This window comes from Loxodonta africana, chromosome 14 (assembly GCF_030014295.1).
Source record: "Loxodonta africana isolate mLoxAfr1 chromosome 14, mLoxAfr1.hap2, whole genome shotgun sequence".
Lineage (NCBI taxonomy): Eukaryota > Metazoa > Chordata > Mammalia > Proboscidea > Elephantidae > Loxodonta > Loxodonta africana.
In genome coordinates, this window is record NC_087355.1 from 53,576,309 (window position 1) to 53,590,212 (window position 13,904).

Sequence of the window (13,904 nt, forward strand, 5' to 3'; positions counted from 1 at the left end):
TTTTACAGATGAGGAAATTGAGGCACAGAGAGGTAAAGCAACTCGCCAAAGGTCACACAATGAGAAGTGGCAGAGCTGGAAACTCTCAAACATTAAGAAGCTGGGATTTCAGAAATGAAGCAATTGCTTGAGCAACAGGAGGCTAAGTGTGTTATTTTTTTTTATTGTTTTTTAAGGCTATGGGAGATTGGAGCATGTTCATAGACAGAAGGAAAGGAGCCTGGAAACACGGAGAGAGTGGATGGCTAATAGAGCAAGGTCCAGGAAGATAAGGCTGAACACTGGATGTGGCAATAAGGATGTCACTGGTGGCCTTTGAGACAGCAGTTTTAGCCAGACGGAAGTGGAGTGAGGAGAGCAAGGCTTGAGGGCACAGGAGGTGGGGATAGACACAGCCAGACCTCAGAGACATCTTCCTCCCATGGAGCAGCTGGTGGGTTCTAACCGCTGACCTCTTGGTTAGCAGCTGAGCGCTTACCAATGTACCCCCAAGGCTCCTGGCTTACATGTGTTAATATACCTACAAGACTAAAACTCTACGCTAGTTTACTTTTTGAACCTTCTAATGCACTCTGGTCAGAGCTGTCATTGTTACCCAACTACAATGACGCTTCAAATCACATGTTTTTGTGATCTGCACATGCTACAAGCATGAGCAGTTGTTTCTGTTGTTGCCAATGTTTTTATAGCCTCCAATTTTGTTAAATTTTCTGGTGTTTTAGCTACAATATTGTGGTAATTAGTATTTGTGAACCTATATCAATAACTTTTTTGAGAATTAAAGAAGTAATTAAAGGAAAAGAAGGAGTGATAGATGGGAATTATAACTTAGAAGTAACATTAGTTCAAAAAACATTGCTAAGGATTGTGTATGGGAGGAGGTCTGGCGGGGAAGAGTGGCACCATGAGTTATCGCACTTGGTGACACCAGCCTTACTGACGCCACTGCTTAACCCCCCTCTAGTAAATTATTTACATTCTTTATTTTTAGCAAAAGAGATGCCATTTTTATAACTGGCATTTGTTAACTCTGTGTTATGTTCTGATAAGGACAGACCCTTGTTGGCCTTAATCACTACCTTGTGTTGAGCACTTTGATTCAGGTGTTTAGCACTGCCTAGCGTACCGGTCCCCGAGCCTTTGCACAGACAGGCAAGGGAGGTGCGTGATTTGGTGACCTGACAGATGCCTCTCAGCCAGAAAGCTTCACAGACAGAATTTAAACCCACATCTATTAGACTCCAAAACCAATAGCCTCGGCCACCTTGCAAACACATTGGTAATCCAATACTTTGGTCAGATTTCTTTTTAGAGTGGTATAGGTGGGATTTTAAATAAAGGGTTTGTAGGGCTCCCTGAGAAAACAGTGTTTTATACTGTTTTTGCCTGAAAATACATAAAATACCTTATTTTAAAAATTTAAGAAATTCGTATTAGACAAAATTTTATTTTTCATTCCAGATAAATAAAAAAAGGAAAATAAATATCTCCATGATCGTGAAGATGGCACAGGAAAGGGAACACAACGTTTCATCCTGTTATACATTAAGGTTGCCAGGAGTAGAGCCAAATGATTGGCAACTAACAACAATAATAAACATCTCCCATGCTGTTACCACCCAGATTAGCTGTCACACTTTGTTGTGTTTCCTTCCAGACTTTCTGTAGGCATATACAGCGTCAATGTGCATATATGTGTGTGGATACACTTCTTTACAAAAATAGCATCATACTATACGTATGCACACATAAAAACACAGTTTCAACACCACCTTTGAATGAAATAATTTTATGACAGACTTTTCTATGCCACAACATTCTTGGGAAGAAAAATGATCAGAAATGAGAATATCTTGCAATTTATTTGATAAATGCTGGGAGGAAACCGTTCAAATTTATTTTGTAATTTGCACTGCACTGGCCTAGCTGTTCAATATTGACTGGCGGGTGGTACAGGGTAGAGGTTAAGCATACAGGCTTTGAAGCCAGACTTTCTGAGCTTGAATCCTAGCTCCTCTACTTACTAACTATGCAACCTTGGGCAAATTGCTTATCCTTTCTGTGCCTCATTTTTCTGACCTGTATAAAAGGGACTAACAGTGCCTTGGTGTTAATGATTAACACAGTCAGCTGCTAACCAAAAGTTTGGAGGTTCGGGTCCACCCAGAGGCACCTTGGAAGAAAGACCTGGCAATCTACTTCTAAAAACATCAGCCATTGAAAACCCTGTGGAGCAGTTCTACCCCAACACGCATGGAGCTGCCATGAGTTGGAGTCAACTGGATGGCAAATGTAAAATGCTTAGAACAGTGCCAGGCACCTGGTAACATTCAATGTATGTTTGTATTTCAAAATGCATTTATCTGTCCTCTTTAAACATTTGAGTTGCTGAATCATTCATCCAAGAAAACCCAAAGGGTCAGTTTGACACAGCTGAGGTAGATACAAGAGAATTTGTTCTGGTTGATTCCTGGGGTAGGCCTGGGAATCTGTATTCTTAAAGAGCTACCCAAGTGGGTGGGTCTTAGGATCAGTTGGGTTTATGAGCCATGGGTCTAGAACACCGAACATAGTTGGACAGCAGTTAGATGGTGAGTGAGACTAGAAAGATTCAAAACAGTGACTTTGAGACAACCGGTTCAGAGACAGTGGGTCTTTGTAAGTAGCAAAGCAAGGGTGATATTAAAAGTGAACTTTGTTAACTGAAAATTGATTGAGATAAGAGGGTCAAAGCAATGAAAGGTTGGGAGAAACCTGCAGATAGAGTAGGTTTCTTTTTGAAGTTAATCAGTACTTTTTGCAGATACTTTTTTCTTTTTGTTCTGTTTGGTTTTGTATGCCTTACTTTTAAAATCATTCAGAGATATATTTTTTTCCTTTTGCATGATTACAGCTAATGTTTACTGAGTATGAATCCGGCATAGTGCTAGCATTTTTAAGGTTTTATTTCATGTACACTTCAGGACAGCCATCTGAGGTATGTACAATTGTTCCCACTTTACAAATGAAAAATGAAAAGTTTGGAGAGGAAATAACCAGCACAAGGTGCAATATTCACTTTCCCTTTCTTCTTTAGTAACCAAAAAACCAAACCAAACCAGTTGTCATCGAGCAGATTCTCTTTACTAACAGTATGCCGGTTTTATTTGGAATGGCAAATGAATCCAATTTAAAGACTACATTTCCCAGTGCCCCTTGCAGTTTGGTGTGGCCCTATAACTAAGTTCTAGTCAATGAGATACAAATGAAAGTCTTATGTGGGCCTCCTGGGAAGGTTCCTTAAAGGGTTGACTGGGCCATGAGTGTCCCTATTTGCCCTTCCCCCTTACCTTTTTGTGATGCCTAAAATGCAGATGTGGTGACTGGAGCTTCAGTGGCCATTTTGGGCTTTGTCGTCATTGCTTGCTGTCAAGTTAATTCCAACTCATAGTGACCCTGTAGGACAGAGTAGAACTGCCCCACACGGTTTCCAGGGAGTACCTGGTGGATTCCAAATGCTGACCTTTTGGTTAGCAGCCTGAGCTCTTAACCACTTCACCACCAAACTACATCGTAACTGCCAAACCACTGAGAATCATGACTCACACCTTCGATGATCACAGCAGCTGAGCACTTAACTAAACCACTGTGGCACCAGGGCTTCCACTAAGAAATAAACAAACAAGAAAGTATCAGGCACAACCAGTGCTAAAAAGGAAAGAAATGTGTGGTGGGGGCTCTTTAGGAAGGTTTCAATGAGAAGGAGATCACTGAGTTGAAACTTAAAAGGTAAGAAGCGGGTTCCTCTGCAACCTTTGCCATGAGACCAGAAGAGCTGGATGGTGCCCTGCTACCATTACTGAACATTTTGATCAAAGATTCTATAGAAGAATCCTGGTCAAAAGGAAGAAAATGCAGAACAGAATTTCTGGAGCTGTGGAGGCCGGACGAACCCCTGAAACTATTGCCCTAAAATAATCTTTAAACCTTAAACCATAAATATCCCCTGAGGTCCTGTTAAAACTAAACCATAGTTTAGCTTAACTAGTAAAGACTGTCTGCCTTGAGCATTATGCTCTTGTAAGATCTATCTGTATTGGATCAAACTGACAACAGCAACTGGAAAGATGAGATAGGAAACATAGAGGGTAGTGAGTTTATGCTAGTGGGGGAGGAACAACTTAGACAAAGAAGGTGAGAAAGTTTGCACAACTTGAAGCATGTAATCAATATCACTGAATTGTACAGGTAGAAATTGTTGAATTGGTGCATGTCTGCTGTGTATATTCTCAACAACAAAAATAAAATTAAAAAATTGAAAAAAAATGTTTCCTTGAGAAGAGCAGGGAAGGGTCTTCCAGGCTGAGGGAACAGTGATTGGGGTTGAAATGAGCATGGCATGTTCAAGGGACAGAAAGCAATCCTATGTAACAGGAACATGAACAAGGGACAGTGGATTAGATAAAGTCAGGTGGGGACAGATCCTGCTAGTCATGAAGGTTTGGGGATTTACTCTAAATGAGAGGGGAAGATATTAGAGGGTTTTAAACAATGTAGTAGACATTCATCGCTCTGGCTGCCCAGAATTCAAAAACCCTGCTGATTTTGGGGAATCACAAAAGTGGTGGGAGGCAGGGCCCCAGTCCCCACTACGGAAGCCAAGGCTCAGGATGAAGAGAGGAGATATTCTCTCTCCCTTCCCACTAGTCCCTTGATGGTGTAAACAGTTAAGCTCTTGACTTCTAGCCAAAATGTTGGAGCCTGGGAAGACAGGCTCCTGAAAGGTCACAGCCTTTAAAACCCTGTGGAGCAGTTCTACTCTGCACACATGACGTTGCGATGAGTTGGAATCAACTCAACAGCAACTAACAACAACCCCCTGGCTGCTAGAGCAAGGTCAATTAGATGTTCCTATCCAGGACTTTAATCATGAGAGAATGCCTCGAAGATGCAAGGTTAGTCAGAAATTATTAGGGTGGCCGTGGGGGAGTCAGGAGAGCTCAGGGGTAAGTGTGCAGGGGCAACAGAGTCCCACGTACAGTGACCAGTATCCACTGGCCCCTCTACTGCCTGTATATGTCCTGGGAGATGGTGTTGGAGGAAGCGTCCTGAGCAAACCATTCCAAGAACTAGCTGTACAACCTTCCTTGGTACCTGTCTCGGTCTTCTTGTTCACTCTCTGAGTTCCCCAACCACCTTTCCATAAATTCCTCTTTAGGTTAGCCACTGCCATTTTCTGTTGTTTGAGACCAAGCACTCTGTTTTAGGGCAGTGACATTATTCTGTATGAACCCACAATGGGGGACACATGACATGCATTTGCCAAAACCCCAAAGACTGTATAACACCAGGAAGAAACCCTAATGTAAACTATGGACTTTAGTTAATAACAGTGTATCAACATTGGTCTGTCAATGTAACAAATATAAGATATTAATAATAGGAGAAACTGTGGAGGAGGGAGAAGAGATATGGGGGAACTCTCTGTACTCTTTGCACAATTTTACTGTTTGCTCTTTTAAAAAAAAAAAGTCTATTAAAGAACAACGACAACAAAAACTAGCACTTCGACGAGTATAGCAGGGAAGTGATATAACATCACTCACATTTTCAAAAGATAGCTGGCTGCTATTTGCCAAATGAAAGGGTTATCAATCAGGGGCCAGTCAGAAACAAACCATACAATTTCAAACAGAGAATGCATGGATTGAATTGAAAAAATTCTATTGACATCCTAACTCCTATACTGGTAGTATGACCCTGTTTGGAAATAGGGATTTTTTTGTTATGTTAATGAGACCATACCAGTAGGGTAGGTCCTAAACCTAATCCCTTCTACATGGTATCTTATAAAGGGGAAAACAGACCCAGAGAAACAAACACACAGAGGGGAGACACACACCATGCGATGATGGAGACAGGTACATCTGCAAGCCCAGGATTGCCAAGGATTGCTGGAAATTACCAGAAACTAGGAGAGAGGCCCACAGAAGGAATCCACATGGCTGAGACCCTGATATGGACTTTTAGCCTTCAAAGCTATGAGAAAATAAATTTCTGTTCTTTAAAGTCACCCATTTTTGGAATTTGTGTTAGGATAGCGCTAAGTCAGTAAGATAGAGGGGTTTTCATACAAGTAATTTTTTTCCCCAGGCAGGAGAGTCCAAAAGCGTAAAAGAAAAAAGGTAGAGGATGTGGTAACCCAGAGATTAATAACTGTGAGAAACAGATCTCACCTTCTAAGGGTGGAGAACCGGAGGGAAGCTGGGAGCTTGGAGGAGGGGCCAAGTGAGGCTAGTGCTTAGATCTCTGGAGGAAGCTCTGCCCCACTCAGACCTCTGCGGAGGGGGTTGCTGTGTGGCTGGTGCTTGCACCAAGGAGTGAGTCTCCATGGGTGCTCAGACCTCCCAGGGGCACAGTCCAACAGGTAAGGAGTGTGGCATGGGTGGTCTCCCAGGCCTGGCTGGCTGCTGCTGGCAGCTCAGGAGTGAGGGAAGGCACAGCAAGGTTGGAGCTGGGAGTATTCAAAGGAGCTAAAAAATAGAGCCAATTTTCTACTGCTACTGGAGCAACACTGAAAACAGGAAGCGAAAAATAGGAAAGGAGCCCCTTCCTCCTTCCAATCTCCTTCTATTGCCTTGCACCTCGCATTGCGGCACTGATAGGAAGCCAGCTAGCAGGGAGGCGGGGAGATTTGGTTTGCGAAATACCAACCCCAGTATTACAGAAGAGAGTGCAGAAGGGTATCTTGGAGCCCATAGAAAAATAACCAGAACAGAGAGAGCATCAAGTCCCATTAGGAGGTATTGCAGGAACCCAGGAGAGAGAAGATGGGGCACAGACTAGTGCAGATGGCAAGAAATAGATTCGAGATTAGAAAGAACTGACAAGAATTTTCTCTGAGAGCTTAGCTATTAATTTAATATTAATAATAAAAAAATTAATAATATAGCTACTAAATTCCAGGGCAGGGTCCCTGGGTAGCACAAACAGGAGTTTGGCTACAAACTGAAAGTTTGGCAGGTGGAATCCATCCAGAGGCACCTTGGAAGAAAAGCCTGGTGATCTACTTCCAAAAGGTTGCAGCCACTGAAACCCTAGGGAGCACAGTTCTACTCTGACACACATCGGGTCGCCATGAGTTGGAACTGACTCCACAGCATATGGTTTGTTTTTTTTCGGTTACTAAAAAAAAAAAAAAAAAAACAGTGCTAGATGCCCAATATTATACCTTCCTGATGGTTGGCAGGGTTAAGCGCCCAGCAAGAGGAAGGAGAAACGCCAGAGACTCAAACAGAAGGAAGCTGTTAGCACCCCTAGGCCTGATGGGGCAGGGGAGGGAATTACAGCCAAGGAAGAGGGGCCAAGGACAGGTGTTCTTGAACACAGCCACTGCCAAACCGTGACCAGGCAAGCAGGGAGCTGTGGAATGGGTGAGTAAGTACTCTGCCAGCTTCTCTTTCCTCCAACCCTCCAAGCAGAATATCCAACATAGATGTTATAGATGTTGTCTCCAATTGAAGCAAAGATGCTGGGCCTTTATAACACCTCAATGACCAGTCATTCACCAACCATTGGACTATCCCTGCATCAGGATTGTACCCTTGGAGGAGGCAGCACCCTTCAGCCAAGGGCAATTCCAGGGGATGGACTCATCTGTGAGCCTATAACAGGAAACACTCCCCATAGATGGGGGAAAGAGTGCCTCAGTGTTGAAGGGATGATGTGGGCAATGCCCCACAGCATTCGCCTATCCAGGCACAATTTATTTATAACTCTGTCTCCTGCTCTGGACACTAAGCACTTTGAAGGCAGAAACAGGATATGCCCAACAGAGTACCCGGAATAGAGTACACATTCAATTAGTAGAAAATAGATAAATGAATACATGCATGCTTGAAAGAGTAAATATAAACCCACTGACTCTATAATAAATTAAGTATTGGTTGCATTTATGCAGAACTTTACATATGCAAATTATTCTGCTAAAAATATATGTTATAGATATGTAAAGTGCCACAAGCAATAATTCCTAATAAGACCTGTCATCAAAATGAATTAATATTTAGTGGGCACAAGCTATGAGCATGACCCTGCGTTAATCAACTCTCCCAGAATCCATCTGCCTTAATAATAGAACTATTTTAAGGTTTCAGAGCTGGTATCCTAATTCATCTTTTAATTGCTCTTTAGACCTTCTACTTAGTTTAGATACATCTCCACTCCTCATGTCTAACTCTTGTTTTCATTACATAGTGTTTCCAAAGTTTATTGAGCATTTTATCCTTGCTGTTGAACCGTTCAATCTTGGCTGTTTTGCACCTCCTGATCCTTGTAATTCTCTTGCTAATAGTCCTATTTTTCTTGAGCATTTATTGTTTTGCCTGTCTAGAACAGCAGCTTCCTTCTTCTGGGAAAGGCTCCTTTAAACCATGTGATCCTAGTGGGTGGGGGCTGCCAATCATATAACTCTGCCTCAGGGCCACAGTGGTTGGTCCACGGTTAGGCACATGACCTAAGCTGGACCAATCACTCTTCTTCCCTGGGAACTTTTTACCCTGAACTGAGAAAGAAAAGGGCTTTATTTCTGCCTGCCTGCCTGTGAAGCTGTTTGCTAGGCTAGGAGCCCACAGGTGGCAGATGTCATCCCCTACCCTATGACAGAGCCCTCCTGCAATAGGAGCAAATGAAGTCAATCTGAGGAAAGGAAAAAGGTGAGAGGTAGGAAGGCCCTGGGAGTTTTCAAATCCCTGGTTCCAGGAGCTGAAACCCCAGAGATGCTCTGTTTCCTGGCCTTCCAAGCCTTAGCTGTCAACTTCATCCTTCATTCTGAGAGCCATCTCAGTTTGTTGCCAAAAATCTCCCTTTTAACTTAAGCTAGTTTAAGTTGTTTCTATCAATTCCTATCCAGAGAGCCCTCCTCCACACAAATTTTCTAGGATCATTTTGTAAAATCCATAGGATTTGAACACTAATCTGAATACTAACCTTGCAAACTTTGCGCTGTTAAGGCAGGCCACCTACACAAGGCAATACAGCATAGGGCTTATGAGCATGTCTTAGTGATCTAGTGGTGCTGTAACAGAAATACCACAAGTGGTTGGCTTTAACAAACAGAAGTTTATTCCCTCACAGTCTAGCAGGCTAGAAGTCCGAATTCAGGGCGTCAGCTTCAGGGGAGGATTTCTCCGTCGACTCTGGAAGAAGGTCCTTGTCATCAATCTTCCTCTGGTCAAGGAGCTCCTCTGAACAGGAATCTGAGGTCCCAAGGATGCACTCTGCTCCTGGTACTGCTTTTTTGGTGGTATGAGGTCCCCAACTCTCTGCTCACTTCTCTCTCCTTTTATCTCTTGTAAGAGGTGATACAGGCCACATCCTAGGAAAACACCCTTTACATTGGGTCAGGGATGTGATCTGAGTAAGGGTGTTACATCCCACCCTAATCCTCTTCAACATAATCTAATCTTGCCTCATTAACCACAGGCAGAGATTAGGATTTACAACACATAGAAAAATTACATCAATCACAAAATGGAGGACAACCACACAACACTAGGAATCATGGCCTCACCAAGTTGACACATATTTTGGGGGAGACACAATTCAGTCTATAACAGTATCCTACCTTCATCTTCAAGTAGCTAAGTGATCTTGAGTAAGGTATTTAAATTTTACCTTAGTTTTGCATCTGTACAGTTTTCATAATGATAAGAGTCTTATTATAAGCATTAAATGAGATTATATCTTTAAAGTCATAGGACAGCAGCTGGTACAAAGCAAGAACTCAATAAATACAATTACTTTGACCTCTTTCCTCTTTTATCATTGATATCTCCTATGGTATAATCACCGCATGGAATTTAATACACATTAACTCATTTCCAGAATCTCGAATTTCTTTCATTTTTACTTTTAAGTTATTAAATAAATGTTTTTGACATTTCATAGGCTTTCTCTTGGACCACATTCTACTTCTTTCTCTTTTTGCCAATAGTTCGATCCTGATTATTGTTCTTTCCATATTTCTTCTCAATTCTTTTCCACGAGGCCATCTATTCCTATCTTCCAACATTGTACTATTCTGTCATGGATTTGTGTCCCCCAGAGATGTCTGTCTGCTTGGCTGGGTCATGATTCCCAGTGTTGTGTGACCGTCCATCATTTTGTCATTTGATGAGATTTTCCTATGTGTTGTAAATCCTATTATTATGATGTAATGAGACGGATTAGTGGCAATTATGTTGATGAGATCTACAAGATTACATAGTGTCTCAAACCAATCTCTTTTGAGATATAAAAGAGGAAAGTGAGCAAAGAGACAGGGAAACTCATGCCACCAAGAAAGCTGTGTCAGAAGCAGAGCGTGTCCTTTGGACCTGAGGTTCCTGTGCAGAGACATTCCTAGGTCAGGGGAAGACTGATGACAAGAACCTTCCTCTAGAGCCGACAGAGAAAGCCTTCCCCTGGAGCTGACGCCCTGAATTTGGACTTGTAGCCTACTAGGCTGTGAGAGAATAAATTTCTTTATTAAAGCCATCCAAAAAAAAAAAATTTTTTTTCTTGCGATATTTCTGTTACAGCAGCACTAGATGACCAAGACATCTTCCTTCCTTATAAAATGTTTCTTATTATGCCTACACATTAAAACATTCCTACTATAAGGAGAGATTTGCTATGTGTTTATTTTCTTTGGAATCATCTCTCCTTTATGGAAGAAAGATTAATTATCTCCCTAGGATGTAGCTCTTCCTGGTTTGGTTCAGACATGCTGCAAACTGCCCCTGTAATTGTAAATCCCTGTAATAAAGCCTTTTTTTTTTTTTTTTGGCCAGGACATAACAACCACAGTCAGAAAGGTTTTCCTGAGTTCTGAAGGTCAAGCAACCAGAATTTAGAGTTTTCATTCTTTTACAAGAATGACATTTTAGAAACAGGGCCTCCTGTCAGAGGATCTCTGCCTGTAATTCTTTGGGGGAACACTGGACTTGAAATTGGGGGCACCCAAGTTCTAGTTCTGGCTCTGCTACCTCTTGTCAGGGCATCTGTCAAGCTAGTTACTTTCCTTCTCTGAGCCTCAATTTTCTCATCTATAACATAGGTTTACAGAGGCATCACCTTGATTTTGTGTGAAAATTAAAATGAAACAATATGGTAGTCTGTGAACTGCATAACCAAAAAAACCAAACCCATTGCTGTTAAGTTGATTTCGACTCATAGCAACCCTACAGGACAAAGTAGAACTGCCCCATAGGGTTTCCAAGGAGCAGCTGGTGGATTCAAACTGCCAACCTTTTGGTTAGCAGCTGAACTCTTGGCACTGTGGTCAAGAGTGAACTGTAATGTGCTGCATAAGTGGGAGATGCATAGCACAAGTCTCAACAGAACATTCTGGAAGTATAGGAAGGTGACTAACACTGCCTGGGGAAGTGGGGAAGACTTCACAAAGAGCTAATTTTAGAGCTAATTCCTGAAGGCCAAGGAGTGTTGCCAGAAGGTAGAGTGTTGAGAAGGAATCGTGCTCCCCGCATCCCTATAGAGGGAACAGCATGTGCTTTTGACAAAGGCATGAAAGAGCTTGTTGTGCTCGGGCAACAGCAAGTATTGAGCCAGGGCTGGTAGTGTTGAGGAGGAAGATGGGAGGAGGCTGCCCTGCTACCCCACCACGTCTGTCTTTCACAGCTATGAAGAGACATCATGTTTCTGTTACAAATCGAAGGTAATTTTGTAAGGTGCTCTTTGAGCCAATCTTTGACAGGTATTAAAATAACTTTCAGGGTGAACAATTTGACCAGTCTCTTGGGGTAGCTTCTCCATCTCCTTCTTCTCTTTTAATCTCAGCATCTATTTTGAGCCCTTCATCAGTCTTCCTACCTGGAGACACAGGGATTGCAAATAAGGCTCTGGTGGCCTGCTATGACAGCCCATAGTTACCAAGGTCAGTATTCAGATCAAGATTTGAATTTCTCCCATACTGTGTAGTAGCTGTGAACTGGAGCAAGCTACTTAACTGGTCCCTGCCTTAGTTTCCTCATTGGTTAAAGGGCTTTATCAAGTATTAATTTAGATAATGTATGGGCTTCTCTATCTCAAAGCTGGCTTTTTCCCAGTTGTCCCTATCTTGATGAAAGACATCAAGATTAACCCAATTACTAAAACCAGAAACGTGGAAGTCATTCTTTTCTTGTTGCTGTTGTTGGGGGAAAATACGTATGTATTTGACAATTCAGTGTTTTTCACGTGTACAATTTAATGACGTCAATTACATTAATCATATTATGCAGCCATCACCAATGTCCGTTGCCATGTTTTCTATCACCATAAACAGAAACCTGAGAGTCATTCTTAACTTCTCCTTTCCCATCAGTTCTAAATATACCCTTTATCTCTCCACTTCTACTTCCTTAGTCCAGGTCAACACCATCTCTCATTTGACTACTGGATTATCATGCCCAGCTGCTTTTCCTATTTCCACTCATAATGTCCACAAGGTAGCCAGAGTGATAGTTTAAAAATGTTAATCAAATTGTTTCATGCCCCAGCTAAAACTCTCTGAGGGTATTCCACTCTGAGTCAACTCCAAACTCCTTGTCGTGGCCTACAAGGCCCAAGCCCAAATGATTTGGCTTCTCCTTGCTTGTGCTTCTCTCCCTATTACTACTTGCCCTCCATCCACAGTAGTTTTTGGACAATTCCTAGTAAATTACAAGCTCTTTCATGCCTGGAGAACTTTGTCCTTTTTTCCCCTCTGTCTGAATACTATGCCTCTACTTTTCACATAGCTAGTTCCTTCTCATCTGAAAAGTCACCTCCTTGGGTGCCCTTTCCTGTCATTCCTATCTAAAGTAGGTCCCACCATTATTCTCTGTCACAATACTCCTTTCCTCATAGACTCATCATGGCTTATACTTATTTACTTACTTGCTGTCTTAGGTAGAGCTCCCCAGGACTAGAGCCTGAAGTGAAGATTCCTGTGCAAGCAACTTATTAAGGAAATGCACCCAGGTAGATGCCTTGCATTCTTGCTCACCGTTATATCGCTAATGCCATTTGCGTAGTACTTGCCACAGGGCTAGCAATCATTAAATTATTTGAATGAATGATGCTTCCAGTGCAATGTGTGGCATATGTTGTTGTTGGGTGTCATTGAGTCAATTCCGACTCATAGCAACCCTGTAAGGACAGAGCAGTGAATTAATTGTCATGAAGTGAATTAAACACACATAGTCCCTAACCTCATCTCCAACCCTGCCCAATACAGATTCTAATACAGAAAATTCTGATACAGACCTTGTAATGGTTAAACTGGAAGCACAGCAATTGTACTTCAACATCACAGTCTACTCCTGCTGAAGCTTCCTCTTTCCTCTCAATGCAAACTAACCTCCTCATCATGCAGGCCTAGGGTCTCCATCTGTTAGCTATCTTTCTATCTACCCATGTCTTAATCATTAAATCATTAAAACCATTAAAACCAGGACTGTACTCTGTTTCCAGCCAAGGAAACGTACTACCTCTTACCCCACCATTCTGTGGTTTTTGAGTTGTCAAAATCATCTCTGCTTTTCATCGAACATCAAATGCTAAGGCCATGATAGGCCTGCTATTTCACTCTAGACTTTTCCTCTCCCTCTATATGCTGTCCTTGAAGAATCCATCCATTTTTCAGCCTTTTTTGGATAACTTCAAAATCTATAATCTTAGCCCTGACTTCTCTCTTGAGCTCTAACCCCTCATTTCTAAAGGTCTGGTAAATATTTCTAAGTAGATATGGAACTGTTAGTCTCTGGGTGGTGCAAATGGCTAAAGCACTTGGCTGCCAACCTAGAGTCTGGAAGTTTGAGTCCACCCAGAGGTGCCTTGGAAGAAAAGCCTGGTGATCTACTTTTGAAAAACCAGCCATTGAAAACCCTGTGGAGCACGGCTCT

The 13,904-nt window shown here is 42.2% G+C and overlaps 1 protein-coding gene and 1 long non-coding RNA gene across 2 annotated transcripts in view; one reads left to right on the top strand and one right to left on the bottom strand.

Annotated features, from left to right (window-relative positions):
* The window catches only part of LOC111750080 (uncharacterized), a 33,577-nt gene extending 23,781 nt beyond the window's left edge, over nt 1-9,796 (bottom strand). The window contains exon 1 of the long non-coding RNA XR_002785213.2: nt 6,216-9,796. This is a non-coding gene — a long non-coding RNA (uncharacterized LOC111750080). The remainder of the gene's footprint in view (nt 1-6,215) is intronic.
* Nucleotides 6,297-13,904, top strand: part of ATP6V1C1 (ATPase H+ transporting V1 subunit C1) — a 106,682-nt gene continuing 99,074 nt past the window's right edge. Inside the window, exon 1 of the mRNA XM_064267985.1 lies at nt 6,297-6,406. The gene's annotated coding sequence lies outside the window, so the exon portion shown is untranslated. The remainder of the gene's footprint in view (nt 6,407-13,904) is intronic.